General features: G+C 43.2%; 1 protein-coding gene across 4 annotated transcripts in view; it reads right to left on the bottom strand.

Annotated features, from left to right (window-relative positions):
- TDRD7 (tudor domain containing 7) overlaps positions 1 to 8,915 on the bottom strand; it is a 74,340-nt gene extending 65,425 nt beyond the window's left edge. Inside the window, exon 1 of one of the 4 annotated variants that reach the window (XM_082694927.1) lies at positions 8,730 to 8,915. The gene's annotated coding sequence lies outside the window, so the exon portion shown is untranslated. The remainder of the gene's footprint in view (positions 1 to 8,729) is intronic. The other 3 variants (XM_082694928.1, XM_082694930.1, XM_082694929.1) reach the window with 3 other exon arrangements.
- Positions 8,916 to 12,751: the final 3,836 nt, after the last annotated feature.

Below are 12,751 nucleotides of genomic sequence, written 5' to 3'. Positions count from 1 at the left end.
ACTATAGGGGCACCTGGGTGTCTCAGTTGGTTAAGTGTCTGCCTTCAGCTCAGGTCATGATCCCGGCGTCCTGTGCATCAAGCTCCCTGCTCAGTGGGAAGCCTGCTTCTCCCTCTCCCACCCCTCTGCTTGTGTCCCTTCTCTCTCTGTGTCTCTGTCAAATAAAGAAATAAATAAAATCTTTAAAAAAAATCATAGAACTATAAACAAAAGAGGGGGACTTTTATTATATGTAAAGTATATATCAATAAGTCTGAGAAAAAGAAGTTCTTTCAAGTTGTGCCACTTTGCAGACAGCTCTCACCCTCTCATACACATGCTGTCCTGGCTCCTGGAAGCCACTGATCTGCTTTCTGTCAGGATAGATCACTTTTTCCTGGTGTTCTTGAGTTTCATCCATGTTTCCACACTTAACAGCAAAAACTTCTCATACTATGATAAGCAGTATTTCACTGTGTAGACATGCCAAAATTCATTTATCCATCTGAATGTTGATAGACATTTGGGTTGCTTCCAATTTGGGGGTATTATAAATAAAGCTGCTTTGAATTATATAAATCTTTGGGTAGACATGTTTTTCTTTCTCTTGTGAGAATCCAAGTTCTGAGATTTGGATTTTCTAAAAATTTAATATATGTAATAATTCTAGGAGGAAATTGTTCTCATTCTATAGATGAGAACGCCAAAGCTGAGGGAAGGTAAATCACCAAGACATGATAAGATGTATGGAAGTCACTCATAGGGATGGTTCAGATTCCAAGTCAGTGATACTGACAGGCACTCTAAAGGGTAAAAAGAAAATTCATGGCAGCAAAAGATGACAGCTGTAGTGTCTCAGAACCTCCATTCCCTTGATGTCCAACTACACTTTCCTGAGTGTGTTGGGTAGCAGCTCAGAAAGGATGGCTTTGACACCTATATTTCAAGGTTGCCAGGAGTTAAATCTAACATGTAAATTCTGGCTCTTAAGTAGTAAACTTCCAATATAAGAGACAGACTTTGATTTGTAATGGTTCCTGGCTCAACAGTTAAAGATCACTGAACCTTCACTGCAGTTATTTCTTCAACTAGGAAAAACCATAATGGAGGCTGGCCAAGTTCTAATTTGTAAGAGGAAAAGCCAAAGGATAGCCTACTAACCTCCCAGAGCCAAGCCTCCCCAACTTTTTTACCCCCACCTTTCCCGTCTTTCCTTTAAAACTCTGTCTCTCCCACCTGTTCATCTAGAGGTCTTCTGAGTAAAGCTGGACTTTGCATCTCTGTATATCTGCAGATGGGCCCAGACTATGAATTATGCACACGTGACATGTAGATATGATGCCAGGAGGTCAGCACACAGGTAGGAATACACCCACTTGCGTGCAAGCAGGGCACCTGGATCCATTTGGACCAGATTGTTTAGTACTGGCTCCTCCCTAGTCAGAAGCACTATAAACTCCTGCTGAGACTATCAGTAGGAAGGACCCATCCTTCACCTTGAGGAGGAGTTTCTACTGCCTCCTCCTCTTCTTTCTGGAAAGAGCATCTGTTCCATTACCACCTCCTTACCATGGTCTACTTTTCTCCAGCTACATTAGTGGGTGGGCAGCAATCACTAATTTGTGGGGTTAAAAAAAATTCTCATAGCATTCTACTCACTAATGGACATCCTGTGACTAAAACATAATAGAGCTCCAGTATGCTGCTGGCTCGAAAGGACAAGTCTAATCCCATCTTAGAAGCTAATCAGAGACTGGTTCTCTAGGCTGCCCTATGTGAAAGCTTTCTACTCCTTCCACCCTTGGGAGAGCCACTTCAGACCGCTTTCTCTCAAATGTCCCCTTTACCTTCCCAAGGTCTGCTCTGAAAGAACTGCTGGTAAGGATCTCCCAAACATTAACCATTTGGGGGTGTTGCTAACTAGTAGTTGATATATTGATTTTGATTTGATTGTGAGGAGAGACGAGGGATTGTGGAAGGCTGTGCCCATGCCTCCTCTTGCTGGTGTCTCCAAGTTCAATATCACTATGCAAAGAGCACTTATTTTCCTGGGACAAATCCTTTCTCCTGGGGCTCTCACCTCCTTCTCTGTAAAATGAAGCAACTGAGTATTAGTGACTCTCAACTCCTTACCACCATCACCACGTGATACATGAAGACAGACAGGCTGACATTCACAATTCCCCCACTCCTGACTGTCTTGTGGTGATCGCTCTAGTCCATGCCAACAGCATCTTTTGCCTGGATTGGGGCAACTGCCTCCTTGCTGGTCTCAGCTTCCACTTCGCTTCCTAGAATCTATTTTCCACCAGGGGCCACACAACTCACTGCCGCAGTTTGAATATTGGCTCAAAGGTTACCTTCTCAGCAAGGCCGTTCCTGGCCACCCTATCCAAAATCCAAACTGTTATGCTGGCTGTCCGGTATTCCCTACACCCCTTCCCTACCTTATTTCCCTCCTTTGCACTTATTACCACCCAGTAGTCCTATTTAATTGTACCATCTGTTTCCCCAACTTGATTATGAGCTCTGTGAAAGCTGGAATTTGTGGGAGGTGGCTCAGTGGGTTAAAGCCTTTGCCTTCGGCTCCGGTCATGATCTCAGGGTCCTGGGATCGAGCCCTGCAACAGGGTCTCTGCTCAGCAAGGTGCTTGCCTCTCGCCGCACCCCCACCCCCCGCCTGCCTCTCTGCTTACTTGTGATCTCTGTCTGTGAAATAAATAAATAAAATCTTTTAAAAAAAATCTAAAAAGCTGGAATTTGTGAGCCTTTGTTCACTACTGAATCCCTAGAGCCCAGCCCACAAGAGCTCAATAAACATTGGATGAATGAGTGAGAAATCGTCCATCTATCTAATACTCCTTTCTACTTACTAAAACATAGCATAATGCATGTGAGCTATTAAAGGAATCATCTTAAATTTCTTTATTAAAAAACAACTTGCAAATTTTAACGATTGTCATTAACTGACTAAGACACCCAAGTATGTCACCAGGCTGTGGTTGAGAATCATCAGGTAGATTATTTCACGGCCCTTTCACTCTGAGCCAGTGTTCTCAATGACCCAGTGTTCCTGTAAGAAGTTCACACATAGGGGCGCCTAGATGGCTCAGTGGGTTAAAGCCTCTGCCTTTGGCTCAGGTCATGGTCCCAGAGTCCTGGGATTGAGCCCTGCATCAGGCTCTCTGCTCAGCAGGGAGCCAACTTCCTCCTCTATCTCTGCCTGCCTCTCTGCCTACTTGTAATCTCTGTCTGTCAAATAAATAAATAAAGTCTTTAAAAAAAAAAAAAAAGAAGAAGAAGTTCACACATACCGATGAGCCAGAGGCACAGCCTGAATACCAGTAAGTGTCTCACACTTGCATGTATTCCCTGGTTTTCAAACATTGTGCCTATACTGTTGGGATTCACAAAGAAACTGATACTGAATTTACAACAACTTTTAGAAGCTATATCTTTTTGGAGGGAAAGGTGGTCCCTTGGGACTATGAGACTGAAGATCTCAAAGCTGGTGAGAAGCAGTTAAGCACAGTGAAGCCTGGGAGGGAAAATGTGACTACACATCTTGTTCAGATGTAGGTGGTATTCTCATGCTTATCAGTTTCTTCCAGTTGGATCCGTGATTCCTACATTAGTAGTATTACTTTGGGCAGTGACTAAAAAGAAAGTTACAACTAAAATAATTTTTTCAAAACAATCATTATTTTCTAATCTATATTGCTTTAAAAGCCTTAAATTTGAATTCCTTGATTGTCATGGCATTTTTTTGAAATTTTCTGAAGATGGCAATTACACTCAATAACTTTTATAAAAAGCATACAATACTCTCCTTTAGCTATAAAAAATTAAGTTTATTATCTTGGATGTCATCCATTAGAAGCACAAGAGGAAGTTTATGGGAATTTCAACTCTGGGCCTCAATGGCAAACCTTTAGTCATGCTCCCTCCAAAAATTAAGTTTCAAAGTTTCTCCAAAGTAGCTTCCCAAATTTTTTAAGTTGCTGCTTTGACTTGTCAACTCTCTTTCCCCTTTATTTCTACTCTCTGAAAGTGCTGTGACAAATATTCATTCTGAGTTTAAGGAAACTCAAGTTACTTTTATTTTGAGAATGTTATGCAAGTCCTGGTGACCATAAATTAGGCTAGGCTGGGAGAAATAAGGCTGGCTATCTCTGTTTTAGAACACAGCTTCTCAGGTTAAAATTCTTAAGGGTTTCCTTAATTTCCTTAAGAATTAAAGGTTTCCTTGAGAATTAAGGATATTCCTTAAAAATATTCTTATTCTGAAGACAATATAGGGTCTTCTTGAGCTGACTAAGAATCCTAAACAGCAGAGTAAAGTAGAGATGGGTCTGGGGAATTATTTAATCAGAGTACTTTTGATCTCAAAAACTAACCAAGGTCAGTTAGCAAAGACATTAGGAAGGAAGAAAATGACCACAATAGGTCACAACCAATTGCATTTGACTTTCACTTCCTTCATCTTGCTCTTTCTCTTCCTCCTTTCCTTGCCTCTCTTCTGAATGACAAGCATCAACAGTAGAGTTCTATGAGCTTGGAATTCAGTACTTACTTGCATTTCCTGGAAGTGTGGTGTGGATGGGAAACTACCTATGAATATATGTATTAAATGGCTAAGAGCACAATGATAAAAGCATTGGTATATCGGGGAAATGCTTAGTACAGCATTAAATTTGAAATACCAGAATTTTCCCAGATTTTCTTATTTGCCTCATTAACATACTTATGAACTGGGAAGCTTGGTAAGAAAGCGACTGGATCCCCTCCAAAATTTCTCACTTAATTAGTAGACAAAAAGTCACTTACTGCTTTGGCAAAGGCTCAGGGAGCAGAGATTCCATGCTAGACCACAAGCCCACAATGTTCCCACACCCTGCCCGGCTTAGGGAAGCAGCATAGAATGGTGGGCCCAACCCCAGAGTAGAGAGCTGAGAGAAGCATGGAAAGCTGGTGGGCACCTGCAGACCATCTCCTCCAAACCCTTCAGTTTAATAATGAGGAAACTGAGGCCCAGAGCAATTATTCTAGGTCTCATATATTCTCACATATTTTTGTGGCCAGAATCACAACAAGAACCCAGGTCTTCTGGTTTCCAAACTTAGGGCTTCCTTTTAGATAGCTGCTCCAAGTGTCTAGAATTGGCTTCTCTTAAATAATTTGGAACTTAGGGGACACTGACTTCATGATCAGCCCTTAAAGTGGCATGAAATAGGGATCAGCCATATTCTGATTTAAGGGTATGGGCACCCAATCCCAAAAGAATCTCTAATTGTAAAAAAAAAAAAAAAAAAAAAAAAAAGAATCTCTAATTGTTGCAAATATTCACTGTGGCAATTGACATTTCCTTTTATCCTTTCACTCTGTCCTTTTTCTTTTTATTACAAAATAAATCATAGAGAACTCCAAAGTGCTAATAATGTACAAAAAGTGGAGCAAGGAGTAGGGGAAAGTAATAACCTTTAAGAAAGCAATATTTAAATAATTTAAATAGCCTAAAATAACTCTCATACTCAAAACTGTGTCTGGAAATTCACAGCTTTTCTCCTTAATATACCTGATAATCATCCTCAGAAAGTCTTATTCTGAAGAATGTGGTTTCAGTGTCCTCTAGATACAGCCTTTACCACTGACTGAGCCTCCCTGACTCAGTCATTTACATGTTATGTGCTTCCCAGAGCCCGAGATTCCTCACTACCCATTAGCCTAGCTGGTCCAGCTCTCACCTGTGCATGTTCTTCTCTAAGTTTCTCTTTTCTCACCTATTTCCAACAGTCCTGTTTGGCTCATCTTCCTCAATGTCATAAAGCTGCATTTCAGAGTGGCACTAAACCCCAGAAAAAAATCTGAAAAATTATTAGGGTAAATTGAAATTACCGAGTAACCTCTCTTGCCTTCTTACACAATTTTTAGTACCTTCTTAGGGCAAATACTTGTGGTAACTGATTGCCCATTTACTTGAAGACACTATTTTAGCAACATGCCAGGGCCCTCAAAGTTCAGAATGTGCCAAAAAGATTTTAGATATCATCTAGTTTATCCCAACCCCCTCATTTTACAAATCAATAAACTGAGCCCAAGAGAGGGAAGGTTTTGGTCTAAGACCCTTCCAGGATGATTTCTCATCTTGTAACAGTTTAACATGTTCTTTTTTCTTTCCTATTACAGTATAGTCTACTTGTGACCACCTGAATTACTCCTTTACTAAATCTTTTTAAAAAGAAAGAGTAATTAACACCTTCAAGTGATGACATATTTCCATAGGGCATATTTAGGGAGCATTTCTATTTATTATTATTATTATTTCAAGCTCTAAGCTGTACATGCATTACTAACTACATATTACAAATAGTAAGGGGTTTCCATAAATCTACATATTAGAGGAAAAAAAAACCTCTTGCAATAATAAAGTGTCTTAGTTAAGATTTGTGATCTTAATCCCAGTTCTGCTACTAATTAGCTGTGACCCTTTGAGTGAGTCACTTCAGGTCACTTTTTTTCATATGGAAGATAGGAAGATGGACAAGAGCTGTGACTCTCAACTTTCCTTGGAGTCCTTCAAGTTCTGAAGTGGGAGCCAAAGATCTAATGTAAACCATAGGTTGGCTTCCTCCTGACAAAGCTGTACAGCTATAATATTGAGTTTGCTTTGGAGTCATTGGGCATTTTGTGCTGACCAGCAGCTCTAACTGGCATATATACACATTGCAGCTAAAAATCACAAAATCGATTACTTTCAGATAGTTTGAATGACAAAATTTTTAAAAATACATTTGGCCTACTGGGGAAATAATAAAAAGAATGAAACATTCCAAAGCACAAAGGCAGGAATAGAGGGCAAAGAAAATAAGTTTTGCATAGAGAAAGAAAAACCAATTCACATAAATATGAAATTACATTTCACTCAAGTACCAAGGAACTTGGGTCCTTACTGTATTCATCCGCTGATTCTGAAAGTGCCCAGATGCAGAGCCCTCTGTCAAATCTCAGTTCTTGAAAACAGCACTTGACCAAACACAGAGTGGGCACTTAGAGTTGATTTACAAAGTATTTTCCTTTAAATTCATATTAAGTCTCCAACTAGTTTACATTACACAGAGAATTTAAAGAGCAGTCCTTCAAGAAGTTTACATCTCTTGGTACAAAACACAGTAAGTTCATTCAGCCACGTTCAACCAATACACTTAAAAGGGCATTAGCAGGGATTATGTTCCATCTCCAGTCTACAGTCTCCAGGGACTGAAATCCGAAGGCACTGCCAACTGCTGCCTCACAGTCTCACTGTGTTTAACCAGCAAAGAGGAAATCTGTGTGCCACCAAAGGGCCTAGGGCTGGGGCACAGGAGATGTGGATTCTAACGCAGCTGGCCCTGGGACCAATTACACACTGCATCCAGCACGGTACTTTGCATGTAACTGATGCTCTGAAATGTCCATTAAGTGGAGATGGAAAATTCCCCACCACGGGCCAATTAATCTTGTATTAGAGCACTCCAAGAAACTGAAATCCAATTACGGAAAATACAGGAAATTTGGTGAAAAGAAAAGAGTTAACATTTCTTGACCATTACTATAAATCAAAGGATTTACAGTAGTTACCTCCCAAAAGCTGTGTGGACTTATGTTAAACATTTCCATTTGATACACAGAAAACCAGGCTCAAAGAAAGTAATTTATTCACCATCCACAATCAGGAAGAGGAGTAGCCCAGATTGCCAACCCAGGTCCGCAAAGCCCACACTATTTGCAGTATGCCACTCCTACACATCCAGGCAGCCAAAGGTGAGTTAGAAATTTGGGTCTGAGTTTCATTTCTGTCATTAAGTTGCGGCATATCACTAGGCAGAACACTTTGCTGCAATTTTTCCACCTGCACGATTGGGGCGGGGCGGGGGGGGGGTGGGGGCAGTGGGGGTTGACCCAGATCAGTAGTTTGTTTTGTTTTGCAGGGCATTAATGAAAATCCTTTGGGGCCAGGACTTTTTCTAACACAGGTATTAACCTGTCTTGCTCTCTAAAACTATTTGGGACTGGTAACCTTTGGTGATAACCGGAAATATATTATACCCCGCAAGCGGAACGTAGAAGAAAAGTTGGGCGGGCTCTAAGCCCCCTCCCAGTAACTTGAGGCTGAGCACCTGACCCTGTTGGATCTTGATCAAAGTTAAGAGACAACTCATTCATGGATTCGTGTTTCCTTCCTCGCTGTGTCCCGGCCTGGGTCTCACGGTTCGAGAGCCTTGTATAGTATTTGCGCCCCGCATTACCTGAGCGGCCTGCATGGGCCGGTCCGCAGAGAGGCCCCTGCCTTCGAAAGCTCAGGGTGTAAAATACGGAGCTCAGGCAGCCGGGGGTTCCGATGTGCCCTGCTCCAGGCGGGCGGCTGTAGAACCACTTCCTGGTCAGCGCCTCCCGCCCCTCGTCCACACCCCCACTGCTACATTTTCCCGTTGCACTGAGCGCTCTGTCAGGCTCCCGGGCGGGGGGACGCCCAGCCTGTCACCCAGCGGCCGGGGAACGGGTCCCATCAGAGATTTAAAAAACACAACGCTCTGGAACTCCAACTCCCCCCCGCGGCATCCCCTGCGGCTGCTGCGAAGAGGCCCCAGGCCCGTTCTTGTCCCGCCCGGGCCACTGTCCCGCTAGTGACCCAGGTGCGCCGCGCCCGCCCGAAACCTCGTCCGACGTCGCCCAGCACCTGTCGCACCCACAGCGGCAAGACCTGCGCTCACCTCGTCCCGGGGGCCCACGGCCCGTCTCCGCTCCTCTGGGCCCAGCTCCCGCTGCCGTCTCAGCCAGTGCCACAACCGCGGCCGCCGCCCACTTTCGGTTTCCCCGCACGGCCGGAGCCGCCACCGCGGCTCGGGAATCACCTCAAGCCCCCGCCCCGCCCCACTCTGCCCCGCCCCGCTCCGCCCCGCCCCGAGGGCCCCCCGGCCTCGGCTCTGCGCACGCGCGGGCTCCCCGGCCGCGTCGGCCCACGCCGGCGTCCGCGCGTGGGAAGGGAAACCGACGCCTCCTAGCGGTTTCTGCGCGTGCCCACGCACGGGCCGTCGGCGGAAGACGACTGCGGAGCGGGCTTAGGCGCGCCTCCTCGTGGACAATGCAAGTAGGGGCGGGCTGCGAGGGCCGGGGACCGAACGGGACCCAGCAGGACCTCGCCAGCACTTGTGCGCTCCTACAGCTGCCTTCATTCACTCCTCAGACATTTCATTCAACTCTTGCTCATTCTTTTATTAATTTGCGGGAACGGTTACTTTTCACTCTCCCAGACATCCACTTGGTCCACTCGTTTCCCTCAGGTTTTTTCACAAGCGTCATCTTTTCAAGGAGAGTGCCACTTTCGAAAGATGTCAGTCCCCGATATGTTCTCTCTCTTCAGCTTTCTCTCTCTTAACACCTATCGAACACACTGTATGTATTTTACTAATCTTTTTTGTTGTCTACTGTCCTCAAATTAAAGCTCTATGAGCACAGGAATCTTTGTCATGCTCTACAGGCTATTCCCAGAGCCTAGGATTGTGCCTGGCACAGAAGGGTGATGTAAATTTTGTCAAATTCATTCCTTTGTTCATTATAAAGTTATTGAACACCTAATATTCACTTGTTTCTTCTGCACATTAATTCTACCAAGATGTATTGAGCATATTGCTTTGTATTCCATAAAGCAACATTGAACACCTCCCTGCATTTATTCTATATGCAATTATTGGGGTCTGCTATTTTATCAAGCAGTACTTTTTTTTAAAAGATTTTATTTATTTGTCAGCGAGAGAGAGCACACAAGCAGAGGGAGAAGCAGGCAGAGGGAGAAGCAAGCAAGCTCCCGACTGAGCGTGGAGGCCGATGTGGGACTTGATCCGAGGACTCTGGGATCATGACCTGAGCCAAAGGCAGCCGCTTAACCTACTGAACCACCCAGGAATCTCTCAAGCAGTATCTTTTTTTTTTTTTTTTAACAGCTCGAGTGTAATTGGCATACCATAAACCTCACATTTAAAATGTATAATTTGATGTTTTCATGTATGTGTACCACTGTGAAACTATCACTATACATCCATCACCCCAGAAAGTTTCCTTGGGTCACTTCTGTAATCCTCACCTCTTGTGCCTCTCTGTCCTTGCCCCCTCAACTGCCGATCTGCTTTCTGTCACTATAGATTAGTTGACTTTTTTTCCCCAATATTTTATTTATGTCTTTTTAGAGAGAGCATGAGTGGGGGGGGGGAGGCAGAGGGAGAGGGAGAGAGAATCTTCAGAGTCCACACCCTGAGCACAGAGCCCAAGGCGAGGCTCGATCCCAGGACCCTGAGATCACAACCTGAGCTGAAACCAAGAGTCAGATACCCAACCAACTCAGCCACCCCAGTGCCTCGGGTTTGCTTTTTCTAGGGTTTTATATAAACAGAATCGTACAGTATATGCTGACTTTTGGTGGGGGGGGTGGTGTCCAGCCCTTTTCACTCAACATAAATATGTTGAGATTCATCCATGTTGTTGTGTGGACCATGGTTCATATCTTTTTATTGCTGAGTAGTATCCTAGTATATGGAGGTAATATACCTACCATATGATCCAGTAATTCCATTTCCAGGGTTTACTCAAGAGAAATGAAAGCATATGTCCACATAAAGACCCGGACAAGAATGTTCACAGCAGCCTTGTTCATAATAGCCAAGAATAGAACCAACACAAATGTCCATCATTAGGTGAACGGACAATCAACCAGTACCTACTGAACACCCACTCTTATGTAATTTTCATGAAGTGCGTACTATGTTAAGGCACAAACCTACGCTTGCGGAGCTTTTTTTATTTTTAGATTTTTTTTTTAAGGTTCTTTTTAAGTAAACTCTATATCCAACGTGGGGCTCAAACTTATGACCCAGAGATCTAGGATCTCTGAGGGATCTCAGAGGGATCCTTTGAGGGATCTTTTGGTTCAGTGAAAAGAGACAGCAGGCAATGAAAGGGTAGATTGGAAGTAGACCATGGAAGGCCTGAGAGCCCACGCGGGAGTTTGGGCTTCTCCCCAGAGGCGGTGGGGAACTATTCAAAATCTCCTTTGTATGCTGTTCTCTGTGATACTCCCACAACTAGTCTCTAACTAGATCTGCCCAAATGTCTCTCCCTGGCGCTCCTCTCCGTCCCTGCTGCTGTATTTCAGTCAGTTTAGGATCTCTCTCCCAATCTGCTCTAAACACTGCAGTGGATTTAATAGACCTAAAATATAGCCAGACTCGATTTGGACTCTGCAGTGCTGATAACCTCCTCTGGTTCCACTTTTAAGATGGGAAAGATGTAAAAAGCAGCTCCCAATTGAAAGAGCACCAGTTGGGATAGAAAATTAGAAAAAACTCTGGAGTCCAATATGCAAGGCAAGTCATAAAAACAATGTAACTGGACCTCAAGTCTGAGATTAGTTGTACTTACAAAGGAATTCTGTGTTTGGACTATCCTATATACAAAGAAAAATGATGTTCTATAGCTAGTTTTTTTTTTTAAAAAAACAGCTTTTCCCCTGAATATTTTACATATAATAAATATTTTAAATGTACAGTTGGATGAATTTTGACAAATGTATTTAGTCATGTGTCCACCTCCACAGTCAAGATGTAGAACTAGATCATCATTCCAAAAAGATCCCCTGTGCCTCTTTGAGTGTCTGGGTGGTTCAGTAGGTTAAGCTTCTGACTCTTAAGCTCACCTTATGATCTCAAGAGTCGTGGGATGGAGCCCTGTGAGAGGTTCTGCTCAGCAGGGAATCTGCCTCTGCCTCTCTCACTCTCTCCACCCCCAATCCTCTTCTCCCTGCTAGCACTCTTTCACAAATAAATAAATTAAAAAAAAAAAAAAAAGTTTTCTTGCGCCTCTTTATAGTTAATTTCTACCCCCTCTCTCCAGCCCCAGGCAGGCATTGATCTGACATCTGTCACTATAGCTTTGCCTTTTCTAGAATGCCATGTAAATGGAATCATATAGTGTGTGGTCTTTTGTTTCTGGCTTTCTTCACTTAGCATAATGCATTTGAGAGTCACTCATGTTGTCGCATAGATTAGCAGTCTGTTCCTTCTTATTGCATAACAGCATACCATCACAGGTATAGGTGTGTCACAATTTGTTTATCCATTCACATTTGATACACATTTGTGTTATTTCCAGTTTGGGATTATTATGAACAAAACTGCTATAAACAATCACATGCAGGTCTTTGCGTAGTGACATATTTTTCTTGCATTAAGACTTAGAAGTAGAATTGCTGGTTGTAGAATCAGTGTACGTCTAACTCTATAAGAAACTGTCAGATTGTTTCTAAAGTGGCTGCATCATTTTGTTCTCCACGCCCCCACCACCTGCCAGCAACGTATGAGAGTTCTGGTTCCTCCAGATCTTCTCAAGTCCTTGGAATTGCCAGTCATTTTAAGTTTAGCTGTTTCAGTGGATGTGGATACATATATCACATTGAGTTTTTTAATTTGCATTTCCCCATGACTAATGATATTGAGCATCTTTTCATGTGTTCATTGGCCCTTTCTATATGTTCTTGGGTAGTGTCCATTCTGCAGGTGGATTTTTGGCTAAGACATATCGGGAGGTTCTCAGAACTCCATGGGTAGCTGACATAACAAGGAGAGATTAGGAATTTTGTTTACTTTCTTTGGAAATGGTCCAAGTCCTGGGGAGTTCAAGAATTAACTCCCATGCTCTGGATGTAATTGGATTTTGGGGGAATCAGAGATGACAAATGGGTTAT

Source organism: Mustela nivalis, assembly GCF_964662115.1.
Source record: "Mustela nivalis genome assembly, chromosome: 13".
Lineage (NCBI taxonomy): Eukaryota > Metazoa > Chordata > Mammalia > Carnivora > Mustelidae > Mustela > Mustela nivalis.
Note: the sequence above shows the minus strand (reverse complement) of the source record. Positions and strands in the feature narration are given on the sequence as shown.